Here is a 13,603-nt window from a genome sequence, read left to right on the forward strand (position 1 = left end):
ATTAACATCGTCAATGTTTTCTCTAATTGCATTTTTCTAAATAGTTTTTATAGCAAGTAGATGATACTTTTATAAGTTAATATATACATATATCCCAATGGAATTGAAGCAGAAGAATAGTTGTTTGTAAAAATAAGGTTATTATTACAATCTGGTAGGTTTTTTTTTAAAAAAATACTAAGTTAAAATAAAACTTTTTAAAGACAGTGAAACAGTATTATTTACTTTATGAAACAGATTACATACATGACTAAATTTATTGTTATTTAATGAACAACAGCAACAAAAAGTAATATTAAAAATAGCTTTCAAGTTAGAATAACATTTAAGAAATTATTAGAATACGAAAAAATATGAAATAACACATATACTTTATTTTTCCACTTTTTATAACTCTGAGTAGATTATAAGACTCTAAACATAAAACAAATGAAGGAAGCAATTTGATATGAGGGGAATTAGGGATGGGCAAAAGGTCTTAGAGGAAAAAATATCTGAGGATAAAGGAATTAAGAGCAGAGGAGAAGGACATAATACAAAAGAACAGTATCAGATGAGGATGACACAAATTCAACAGAAACCACAAACAATTCAAATGAACAACTCAAAATATTTTAGATGCAGATGGCTCTTTATAGATTAAATTTTCCCCACAATGAAGAGTAATCTCTTTAATATCTAGTGACGTAATGTCACCTTTGTTATTAGATGTTTTCATCTTAAGATATCTTGTAAAGTAAGTACAAGTGCAACCCCATAGACTGCAGCCCACCAGACTCCTCTGTCCATGGGGATTCTCCAAACAAGACCACTGGAGTGGATAGCTATGCCCTCTTCCAGGGCATCTTCCCAACCCAGGGATCAAACCCAGGTCTCCTGCATTGCAGGTGATTTCTTTACCAGCTGAACCACCAGGGAAGCTAATTTTCAGTGGGAGATTCCAAGCAAAGCCTATACATTTGTATGGCTTCTCTTAAGAGACTGATTTCTTCTCTGGCAGTAAGCTTAGATCAAAGCATCTGGAAGAAGAAAAGAGATGAGCTGTTAAGAAAGAGAGGATTTTTTATAATTTAATACTGTCAGATGAGGCTCTGCAAATTTATGCCTGTGTGGAGAAGGATGAAGCAACCAAGTTTTAAAAAAGAAAACTTTTTAAGTTGGAAGAGGCAAGTGGAATTAGGGGATTAAGAAGTACAAACTCCTATGTATAAAATAAAATATCTACAAAGATATAGTTTATAGCACAGGGAATATAGCCAATATTTTATAACAACTTTAAAAGCATAATCTATAAAATATTGAATCACTCTGTTGTATACCTGAACCAAATATAATATTGTGAATCAATTATACCATATAAAAAACAAATTTATAAAATAAATAGTAAAGGAGATTTACATCACTGAAATCACATCACTTCATAATTCTGCCCAAGTTATTTTTCAGTTGTTGTTTAAGCAAATATGTTCTTCTAACTAAACGTACTAACAGAAAGTGCTTAGAGGTGCTTTTTTAAGTGTGGAACATTGAAGTATGACAAGTGTAGTTGGATGAGTCACTTATTGAGGTGTTGGCATTCCAATTACAGAGATAAAGAAACTCATCAAGATGCAATTGGAATGAAGAGTTATTTAAAGATCACTTTAGGGTTTTAATTACAGCAAAAATAATGTTGACAAATCAAAATTACATTTAGCATTCAGCAGTTATATCTCCTCTGAAGAATCAATAATGAAATGTTCTGCAACATTCATAGATGATATAATTGAAAGTTTTATTGCAGCAATCAGTGATTTCCCCACATAACCATTTTTGGCATGTATATAAAGCACTAAGTTGTTATAAATGTAGTTCTCTGTGCTAAAATTTCAATGTACAATAAAATTTAAACACTTTTTGTTTAGATAGGTGAGTATTTAAAATATATTCTAGCATCAAATATTTGCCTATTTTTATTTGAGACTTTTATTTGAATAACAAAAACTGTAGTTAAATTATCTATTAGAAACTGTTGATTCTATCCCTGTCCCATTATTTTAAAATTATGTCAGATATGTTTATAATTAATGCTTTGAAAACTCGAAACAAATGTGTGTAAATGAAGTATCTTTCAGTCATAGTCTTGTGATGGCTTTGGTAGATGGACATATATAGTAAGAAGTGAAACTAAATTTACTAAAGAGTGAAATATTTGACTGAAAGATATTCAGATATGATTATATTAACATTTAAAAATTTGACTTTTGAAAATCCCTTGAGGCTCTAGGTGGGGAGAAAAGGAAAGTAAAAGTAGTTGCTGTCTTCAGAAATATTTCCTCCTGAAGGCTTTCTCAGAAAAACTAATGAAAAATTCATTAAGTGTCTTATTAGGCATCTGCCAATATCTAAATGCAAGCCAATAGTTATGTGGTAGTTACTAACAAGCTACTAATTGTAGACAGCCTTAATTATGCCATCTCCACAGCCAATGAAAAAACGTCAATCATTTACAGTGTTTGTAAAGAGGAATAGGATTTTTCAACTCCTTGAATTTGTCCCCTAAAGACATCAGAAACACTGTGATTTTCTATTTGTATATTTAGAGTTGGAAAATGAGACTTTTATAACAAGAATAACTTTTGTGTTAGGCTGGTCACTGACCTCTCTTCTCTCTTAACCAGACTAGTATTATCGCTCCCATTTATTCTTTTTATTAAAAGTACAGCCGGAGCTCATCAAAGAATGGGATACATCAGTTATATCAAAGTAATCTTAGCATAAAAAGGGTGTATACAAATTTCATAATTATTATTTTTTATAAGTCAAATTTGAATAATGGAGAAAAACTAAACCATGAATGTCACTTTAGAGTTTAGAAGGTTTTCCCTCCAAAACATATCCTGGTTTAAACCATACAGTATTTTCATAAATAAAGCATCATTGTATTATTATTTATCCAGCCTAAGAATTTCTGAAAGTTCTGCATTCTGTGCCCTAATTGATAGATCAGATTACCTCCAGGAGACATGTGACTTGCAGTTTGCTTAAGAATCTACATCCAGTTTTCTCTGCCACCTCTTCTAACCCAACCCACCTTCTTAACAAGTCCAAACACTAAGTAATAATTTATTTTTTTAAGGAGAGAATTTGCTATCCTGGGAACATTTAAGTGCAGTCTTAGTCCCATGAATCTTTCCCTAATTTTGTGTGGATTATTCTATTGGTTTTTACTTCAATAATTACATAATAAAATGATATAATAATACTGTAGAATAGTATGCATACTACTGGATAATTGAGACAGTTTATTTTAAATCAAATTTTCATTGTTCGTTTTTTAAATTTCTCTGATTTTTTTTGTTGTTGTTGTTAGATCTGCCCATTCATTCATTCAACAAACATTTACAATTGTCTCTTTCCATGCCATGTATTATTTCAGACCCTGGAGTTACAAAGATGAATAAGTCCCTGTCTTCAAAGTACCCGTTTAGTTGTTGGGGGTGGGGAGACTGATATGCAGATAATAACATATATCAGGTTGGGATTAGAGGTATATGTATAATATTGCCAAAATTCAGGCTGGAGTAAGGAAGTGTTTGGTGAAGTGATGGGATCTTTGAAAAGTCTCAAAGATGGAGGACAAGCTCTCCATATGGGGAAATGTAGGGAGGATTAATCACACAGAGGGAACAGCATGTGCAAAGATATAATAGAGTTTTGAAGCAGCATGGGGTTTACATAATTTGTAAACTAGAAGTCATATAAGAAAAAAATAATGACACTAGATGAATAAGGGCAAATTGCTGCCAGATTGTGACAGGCCTTGTATGCTAGGTAATTTGGAATTTATCCTTTAGGTCATAGTGAGCCATTGATGGCATTTAGTTGATAGAATGCCATTATTAGATTTGACAACCACATGGAAAATGAAAGACCCTGGAAGGGCAACCAATTTAGAGGCTGTTAAAATATTTTAGAGAACATATTTGAAGTGATTAGAGCTGTGGGAATGGGGATAAAGTGTTGCATTCAGTAGTTATTTAGCAGAATAAGGAGGACAGATCTGAGAAATTAAAATAGCAAAAATATTGGTGGTTGAGTTGCAAACATAAAATGATGATTTGTATTTTTATATACTTAACCAGGGTGAAATAACTTACAGTTTGAAAACTTATTAATTTCACATATATTTCTACATTTTTTAAAGAAATAAAAGGCACCAAACTAAGCATACTTAGAGATTCTTCTTAAAAAGCCCTGACTTAATGAGAGGTACATTTAGTTAACAGAAGGGTCAACATCAAAGAAATTCTGACAATTTACCTAGAAGAAATAGTGCAAAAGAATGAATCTCTCTCCTCCTACTATCCCTTGATATATAAAATATGTCCAGTGAGAAACTTGCCAATTTCAGTGTTTTCCAGATTGAAATGCTGTTTTTAAGTTTAAATCTGTCTTTATACAAAAATAGAGTGATTCTAAATATATTCTAATCACAGTGATTCTAAATAATAATATCATTCTTATAGTCTATTCTTACATTCTTATCATTCTTACATTCTATATTTTGGGGACTGATTTCTCACCACTCCCAAACCATAATCCTCCCCTGAGAATTTTAGGCTTTGACACTTGATAAGAAGTTCTAAACCTTTATTGGAGCACAAATCTTTGGGTTTGAGTCTCAAACTGGAGTTTGAGTTTCAAACTGGAGAAGAAAAACCCTTAGTAACCTTTAAATGTTGGAGAACCTAAGGATGTGGGTGGGTTGGGGTGGTATCCACTGCTAGAAAACTTTTTCATCCTAAAATGTGTGTGTTGCTTCACTGGGTCTCAGTTGCCTCATGCATAGAAATAAGGGTATTGGGGGAAATGGCATCAAAGGAGAATTCCAGAACTAAAGTTCTAAGCCTCGAGTTAGGTGGATCACTTTAGAATTTTTGCCAAATTCTAAAGTTTTAATTTCAGGTTAGTCTTCAATTTAACCCAGACAGGGGTTGAAAATCTTAAAAATCATATGTATTTCCTTAATTAAAATATCAAATTGCCTATCCAATACTTAGTTTTCTCTGAGTGTTACTGCAAAAGTTATTAACATCTTTTAAAGTTGTTATTTATGACCTTATGAAATTGATAAGAGAGGAGAATACTTATGTTCTTGATAATGATGTTGTGTTAGATGTTTTGCATGTACTATTATTACTATCATTGTTGATTTTCCGTGGAAATTTTCTTGACTTACTACTGTTGTTCCAAGACCTGGAACCAACCCCTTATAAACTCATACTTTACCAGAAGCCTACCGTGTTCAAGAAACTGCTTGATGTAACAACACATGCTTTTTTAGTCATTCCATCAAGTGAGCACTGTGTCATTAAAGTCATTTTGCAGCAAAGAAATAGGTTTACAGAGATTAAGTAATTTGTCCAAAGTCAAAGAGCTTGTCCCTAGAATTTGAACCCAGATCTAACTGGTTCCAAAACCTCTCACACAGGTCCCCCTTGTCTTTGAAAAGTTGGCTGATGGATTTGTTGTCTGCTTGCTATAGTTTCTAATAGCAACAGTTACAGCATAAATGCACTGTTACACAAATAAAAGTATATCCATACTTGAATTTTTTCAGATTGATGTACAAAGTAGACATAGATAGTTACAAAACATTTGAGCAATTAGTAAACAAAAACTTAAGCCATCAGAACATTATTATTCTAAATGAAATTATATATCTTATTAAATCTAATTTTTGTATATTTATTTAGAGAGGTGAAGAAAGCAGTCATATTGTTAATAAGGTACACCTTGCTTTACATAGGGACATTTTGATTTTACTGTTTGCTCTTTCCAAACTAACTGGGAAAACTTCTAAATCTTATTTGAAAATTTATGTTATACAATTCTGAAATTTGAACACAGCAAAGATCTTTTGTCATTAATATTATGTGTTGAAAGAATAGCTTTCTCTGAATAAAATGTCTATAAAATAGGTTACAAATATCTTCTGAGAAAAATGTCAGTCTTCACTCTGCTCATCTTCGTGTTAGAGATTCTGTTTCTCATTTAATAAAAAGAAAATGAAATACCAGAAAATTACATTTAGATAACAATTTCATTCTGCCTGCTTTTATCAAAGAACATAGATTCAGAGTTAGTTTTCCTCATTTTGTGTGAGTTGCCATTGAACTTGAGATAGAGAGGTATTTTCTTGACAAAAAGATTGAAAATACTGTGTAAACAGTAATAACAAAAGGGTGAGCTAAAAGAAACATTGTTGACCTTGAGTTTAAAAATTATTTGTTCTAGTAATTTTTTTCAGAATATTCTTCTTTGGGTCACTAAATGATTTAACCTTGTGTTAAATCAGTTGGCCATGTACATTTTTAATCCAGCATACTGAAAGAAACGTACAGTCATAACTACTAATTTCTCAGAAGAGTAATCATTGGTTATGATTCTAAACTACAGTTTATCACTGAATTGTCTTTTATTTTGTGGAAAAATTGTTTAAAATTCATGTGATTATGTTGACAATAATAGTTTCTGTACTCCTAGACCTGAATCCTCATGTTGTAGGGTCAGTATTGTAGTCCAACTCTTTTGCTTGGTTATTGTTCTGGGAATCTAGTTTGTGTTTTGAGGGGGCAGTTCTATGTTTGGACTTAAAAATCTGAATCCTAACCCATGCAGCGATCATCTAATCAATGTTGGGAAAATAATCCAGATCTCAGCATGCTACTGGTGAAATAGTGAAAGTCTATTTAAAAGGTTTTTTTCTGAGGGGGGAAAAACACTGAAAAAGACAAAGGGAGTATTTTGTGCTTATATATCCTGCAACTCTGTAGCTGTTGCACTTAGGTTTTCAGAAAATGTAAATATTCATTGAAGCCAACTGAAAAAAGGCAGAGAATCTAATAAACATCATCATCCAATTTTACAATATTCTAGAATGTTTCTTTCTCGGTAAGATATTGCATAGTACTTTTGAAAAAAAGTTCCCTATCATTCACAGTCCATTACAAACAGTTGACTTCACAGGCTATTTTATGCCAACGGTGTTGATGTGCTGCTGTTTACAATACAATAAAAGTTAATGGAAGGGAGCAAAATGCAATTCAGTTACTATAGAAATGTTCCTGAACCAGTAAAATAAATTGAAATTAACTGCCATTTCTAAAAAGTCTTAGAGTTTCAGTGTCAATCATGTCTTTTACTTTTGTTTCTTAAATAGAACATGTTACATTAAATTGTGTATATGTTTAAATAGATTATTAGTTTGCAAATGTCACATATATTCCATATACTATTTTAAAATATGTCAAGTATTACCATAATATGACTTTTTCAGCCACTTCCAACAGCGTTATCTATCCCAACTGTGACATGGTACAGCCTTGGGGATTAGTAAATTTAGTTTTGGTTAGGTTACTCTCTAATCTAGGCAAGTTGCTTTGCCAAACTAGGTTCAAAGTTCTTATCCATAAAACACAACCAGTCAGTGATCTTCTAATATTTCTTAAAGGAATTGACTGAGGTTGGAACTGGGACAGAGGAGGTCTGTTCTACCAATTAGTTCACTTATCCCTAGTTATTCCTAGAACTACTAGATCACACTTGAAAATGCTTGTAATACATTACATTCTCCTCTGTTTTTATTCTAGAAGCATATTCATAATTGTAGGAATGTGTGAAGACCAGATACTACATTCACGCAAATGACTTTACCTGATAATCTGTCCCAAAGGCAAAGTGCTTTTCAAAGACTTCAGCTTTTATTAGGACTCTCAAACAAAAACATTCCTAACGCATACATATGTGGAATGTCATAACTTATATTTGCTCTGAAAATACATTTCCAAGTATCTATAAAGTTTTGTATCACCAGTAGAAAAGTCCAGAGAGTTTCAAAGTGACTGGAATATATCTTTATGAAGTGCATATAGCAGTGTTTACATCAGAGATTGGAAAGCAGTGTCATCATCAAGAGAAAGTATTTATAGGCACAGTCCAGTTTTCAAAATAAATGAGCTATAATTTATGTTGCATGCTGATACATTCTCACATTTATTAACAAAATGCCCTTTTTATAAATTAAATATTAAAGTGGCCATCTGAAAGGTGAAAGGTGCAAGTTGCTCAGTCGTGTCCAACTCTTTGCAGCCCCATGAACTGTAGCCCTCCAGGCTTCTCAGCCCATGGAATTTTCCAGGCAGAAATACTGGAGGGGTTGCCATTTCCTCTTCCAAAACATCTTCCTGACCCAGAGATCAAAGCCATGTCTCTTGTGTCTCCTAAATTGACAGGCAGACTCTTTATCACTAGCATCCCCTGGGAAGCACATATATAAGCTTATATCATGAATAATTTAAAAACATATAAGTAAGAGACAAGTGAGGCCAGTACTGTGCCCACCTGATGCAAAAAGCTGACTCATTGGAAAAGACATTGATGCTGGGAAAAATTGGAGGCAAAATAAGAAGAGGGTGTCAGAGGATGAGATGGTTAGACAGCATCACCGACTCAATGGATATGTACTTGAGCAAACTCCAGGAGACGGAGGACAAGGAAGACTGGCTGGCTACAATCCATGGGGTCACAAAGAGTTGGACACAATTTAGTAACTGAACAACAAGTGAGGAAGGGAAAAGGATTAAATTATATTAAGCTAAATATTCCTAATCTATGTAGAAAGTATATATTATTTGAGGCGATGAGTAGACAAAAGGAGGCAAGGAATTCTGGAAAAGGATAGGCAAACAATGCCTTCTGCCTTTTAATAATGGCTTTAATTTAAGGAAGGGCTCTAAGTAATTTCTATAATTTACCACCATATATTACATTTATTTAAAAAGTTTATAGATGTAAGGGTCCCACTGTAAACTACTGCATTAAAGAGGAACACATAACTTTTATTTGGACATTTAATCAGTATTCAAAATCAGCCACATATAATAGACACCCTGGTAGAATTAGCTCATATCTGCTATGTTATGACATATGCTGAATGGAAGAACTTTAGTTTTACTCCTCTTCAGGGCCTCAGTGATGGATGAACTTATTGAAAGATGCTATTTTTGTTGGAAAAAAGAAATTTTGAACATTTTGTCATCATATTTGTTAATGTTGATTATTCTTAGTGTTTCTACCATTTTTTAATGCATTTCTTCATTTTTAACAATGGATTATGGATGCATTTGCCTGAATTTTTTTTTTTTAAGTATTGTTTCCATTATGTATGGTTGTATTAAAGAGTAGCCAAATGTTCAAATGTTCATGGAGCAAATGTTAACTGGAACATTTTGTAGCCTGTTGTAGATGGTTCTGAGGAAATAATTATTTTTAAAAAATCTTCTGCAAGATAATAACACTGAAGTGGATGCATAATTACTAAAAAAGAACGAATGTCCTAGACCCAAAGGGTGCATAAAGCATACTGTTTTTGATGGGACATTTGTAACTAAAGCTACTGATTCAGCAGCAGTCATTGTCTGGAAATTAGTATACGGTGGCCATTTTGCACTCCACCCACTCCCCTCCATTACTCTTCATAAACTAAAAACTATTATTCACCCATATACTCACCACAGTCATGAATCTTCCACTTTCTTTGACATGTTAAACCAGTTTCTTCCATCTTCTAATTTCATCATCTGTTTATCAGCCTACACTCCTTCTGTAGCCCTTGATTCATCTCACCTCATTTTTTGAATGGTAATTGTTTTTTTGTTTGTTTGTTTGTTTAATTTCTTCCTTTTTGGTTTTCATGTTCTACTTTTTAAATTCATGCTCTGACTTCTCTACATCCTGTATTGCACATTATCCTTTTAGAAAGAAGTTGGGGAAATTGTTAGTGTCAAGGTCTCAGAAAAGAGGATTGGTGAAGATCCTGATCTTCACTTCTGAGTCAGCCTATTTCAGTCAAGCTAAATTCTGAAGGAGATCAGCCCTGGGATTTCTTTGGAGGGAATGATGCTGAAGCTGAAACTCCAGTACTTTGGCCACCTCATGCAAAGAGTTGACTCATTGGAGAAGACTCTGATGCTGGGAGGGATTGAGGGCAGGAGGAGAAGGGGATGACAGAGGATGAGATGGCTGGATGGCATCACTGACTCGATGGACGTGAGTCTGAGTGAACTCTGGGAGTTGGTGATGGGCAGGGAGGCCTGACATGCTGCGAATCATGGGGTCGCAAAGAGTCGGACATGACTGAGCGACTGAACTGAACTGAACTGAAATAGCTTGTATAGTACTGCATGGAAAATGGCTATCACTGAGGGTTTTCATTCAGGAAGAGATATGCAAGATGGAAAAAAAAAAAAAAACTATTGGAAGCATTACCTGGAGGGAGTTCTAGTCTCTCTACCTTTGTATCTTTTCCATGCTCCGTGTGCTAGAAAGATGACTTCTGTGGAGTGCATCACCCCGGCTCTTTTACCATTCAGCCTCATTGGATTTAAACCATGGGAAGAATTGACAGGAGATTAAAGAGTGGAAGAAGAAAGAAGCCAGAGTATTCATTAATCCCCTTTCCCTCCATGCCCAACCACAGTGGTTTAGCAGGGGCTGAGCTCCTCCACCACTTGTCCTCTGCCATTGGTGCACATGTGCCTAGATGCTTTAGTTATGTCTGACTTTTTGTAGGCCCATTGCCTGCCAGTCTATGGACTGTAGTCCACTAGGCTGCTCTGCCCGTGAGGTTCTCCAGGCAAGATTACTGGAGTGGGTTGCCATGCCCTCTCCCAGGTCTTCTCTGGGTAGGTGGCTCTTTTACCCTCACTACAGTTTTAACCAGCTTCTGGTAACAGATTTAGGAAAGGTCTTAATCTATCATCAGTTCCTTAGCCACACTTCTGTAAATTGTATTGAGAAAATAATATAATCCCTTGTACAAAGACGGACTTCATTCAATTAAAGTCTTCTCAATTATCATTAAAAAATGTGTTCCCTGTTTACTATAGGAAACTTGGCTGACACAAAAAGACTGGAAGAGTTTAAATGTAATGAGAGGAGTTAGACTAATTTTGTTATGTTTCAAGTGTGAAGAAATGTGCAATGGCACCAAAGTTAAGAAAAATGGAAAGTCTTAAAATATATTAAAAATCAAAACATGATATAATTTAACATAAATATTTTATTTGATATGTTTATTGATTTTAAAGTTTTATGACATTAGGCTTCCAAACTGTAAGTATAGCATGAGGGTCAGGTTGACTTTATCAGATCATTGAGGTTTTCCAAACAATACATAAATTCTTATAACCAAAAGAAAAAATCATCATTCAAGTTACTCTGTAATTTTAATTCTTTCATAAAAATAACTATATAATTTGGTGGTTACATTCTATGAATTTTTTTCTTCTTTTAAAAATATTTATAATAGTTTTTAAATTAAAAAAGTAAAATTTGCTCTGTATAATATTTTAAAATATCACTTATATCCTTGAAGTAAATCTTAGAGAAAAAATAAGAAAAAACATACAGCAGTAGTAAAATTTCTATTTAAGTACTAACTATAATTTCTATTTAAGATCAAAACTTGTTGTTGTTATTCAGTCACTAAGTCATGTCCAACTCTTTGTGACCCCATGGACTGCAGCATGCCTGGTTTCCCTGTCCTTCACTATCTCCCAGAGTCTACTCAAGTCCATTGAGTTGTTGATGCCATCCAACCATCTCCCCTGTCTCGTCCCCTTCTCTTGTCCTCAATTTTTCCCAGCATCGGGGTCTTTTCCAGTGAGCTGGCTTTTCGCATCAAGTGGTCAAAGTGTTGGAGCTTCAGCTTCAGCATAAGTCCTTCCAATGAATATTCAAGGTTGATCTGAGTCTGCCGTTATTCCAATGCAATATCTTACCCCAAACACCAACTATGAGATTTTAAACCAACCAAAGATGAGTTTTGTATTATTGGTTCATTTTGTTCTTAAGTATTTAAACTAGGTTAGTCCAAAATATAAAATTAGATTGGTATTATCCAGGAATGCGATTATTTAGCATGATAAATAATATTCAAAAAAATGAATAATAATAATCAAGAGTATTGTAATAGCGTACCTCTAACTGTGAGGCAACAGATAAGCTGAAAGCATATTCTGTACTTTCAATTTTTCTGTTTATTGTAATCACTAGGAACCTAATCAGGATTGCATCCAGCTAGACTAACAGGGAAAAACTCCACAAAAGAATATTTCCTTATTTTTTGCCAAATATCAAATTCTTTCTTCTGATACATGTAGTATATGAAATAAAAATTAGGAGCCTAGTGCTTGAGTGGAATGCTGGAACAGTACAATAAATAATGCTGTTACACAGAACAGAGGTCTCACTACAGAAAGCAGCTTTAAAATAGTTTTCAAATATATAATAAGTACCTGTTAAACTGCAGCCCACACAACACTTCTGTTTTTTCTGTCTTTTGTATGTCTGCTGAATACCTGTAAAATGAAAGTTTCTTTGCATTTATTTTTTGCATCTTTCTTTTAATTAAACAAAGGCAGTCTTATGTTTGAAAGGGGGGCATATTATTTTTCTCTTGAAAAGGATAACCATTATCATTTTGAGAAAACATTGACTACTTTTTTCATAAAATCAATGATATCTTAGTAAGAATTTGTTTGTTAAATGTTTCCCTCACAACATCATATTTCATAAATATATATATATAATTTTGTCAGCTCTGCTAACTACCAAATTACATTGCAAGACATCTTTTTGTTGCTCTGTATTATGTATATGTATATAAAATACATATATGTATATACTATGCAAATATATTGTGGGCTTCCCTGGTGGTTCAGATGGTAAAGAGCTTGCCTGCAATGCATGAGACCTGGGTTCAATCACTGGGTCAGGAGATTCCCTGGAGAAGGGAATCACTACCCACTACAGTATTCTTTTGTGCAGAATTCCATGGACAGAGGAGCCTGGTGGGCTGCAGTCCCGGGGTACGCAAAGAGTGAGACACAACTGAGCGACTAACACACACTTGCATATATATTACAGATATGTTATAGACTTACACACATATATATGTATACATGTACATACGTATCTATAAGGTAAAAATAAGTAAATAGAGATACAACCCAAAATAAGCAATTTTACTTTTCTCATTCTAAATCAGGAATGTTTCTCATAACAAAATATATAAAGCTCAGAATACCTTATTAACTCCCAGTGTAGTCTGAACTCTTCATGAATTGATGGAAAAATAAGCATAGCATTCATTCATTTATGCTTATCATTTATCAGTTAATAGGAATTTTTTCACAGAAACTTTGTCAAATAACTCTTGTGAAGAAATTTTAGGTTCTAAATAAGAAATGAAGGCATACTGCCAAGTTATGAGCCAAACCCTGGAAAACGCAATATGTAAAGGGTTTTGTTTGTTTTGCTCTCTTTTGTTTTTCTTAATTTTTATTGGCATTGTTTGTGGTATTAGGGAACACATCACTGTGTCTTAGTGGCTTGGTGGAGCCACTATATTGCTACAGAGGTGTGAGACTAGATTTCATTGTTGATGTTTTTACTTCATTTATTTTCTCTAGAAGAGAGACTCTGATGGCTGTGTTTGATGCTTGTGGTTTGGGAAATAAGCATGTATACCCAATGAATTGGAGAAGGCAATGGCAGC

General features: G+C 33.7%; 1 protein-coding gene across 1 annotated transcript in view; it reads left to right on the forward strand.

Moving 5' to 3' along the window:
- The window catches only part of LRP1B (LDL receptor related protein 1B), a 315,853-nt gene that overhangs the window by 47,128 nt on the left and 255,122 nt on the right, over nt 1-13,603 (forward strand). The gene's annotated exons all lie outside the window — the stretch shown is intronic.

The sequence above is a fragment of the Bos taurus genome, chromosome 2 (assembly GCF_002263795.3).
Source record: "Bos taurus isolate L1 Dominette 01449 registration number 42190680 breed Hereford chromosome 2, ARS-UCD2.0, whole genome shotgun sequence".
Lineage (NCBI taxonomy): Eukaryota > Metazoa > Chordata > Mammalia > Artiodactyla > Bovidae > Bos > Bos taurus.